This window comes from Anneissia japonica, unplaced genomic scaffold (genome assembly GCF_011630105.1).
Source record: "Anneissia japonica isolate Jap-2015-1 unplaced genomic scaffold, ASM1163010v1 scaffold250_len512249_cov173, whole genome shotgun sequence".
In the NCBI taxonomy this organism is placed as follows: domain Eukaryota; kingdom Metazoa; phylum Echinodermata; class Crinoidea; order Comatulida; family Comatulidae; genus Anneissia; species Anneissia japonica.
In genome coordinates this window covers 223,346-223,659 of record NW_022687603.1, presented here as the reverse complement: position 1 = coordinate 223,659, position 314 = coordinate 223,346, and positions in this window count along the sequence as shown.

Here is a 314-nt window from a genome sequence, read left to right as displayed (position 1 = left end):
GTATATATATGTACTGTATATATATATATATATATATATTGATATTTGTTGTTTAACCTCAGTGAAATTGTGTGTTTTCTGATTGTGTGTAATTAACATATTATTTACACACCTGATGTAAATTACTTGTCAAATTAGTAAATAAATTCCAATTAAATTAATATTTTTTTCTGCAACAATGTTCTTTCCAGTTTCAAAAGAACGTTTTTGTTTAAAGGTTTCCTCTGAAAATAGTATGATTTGTGGATGTATGGTATGAGAAAAAATAATGTTTGCATCATTTTTAGACGATCGGATGAGTTTCAACGGAACGT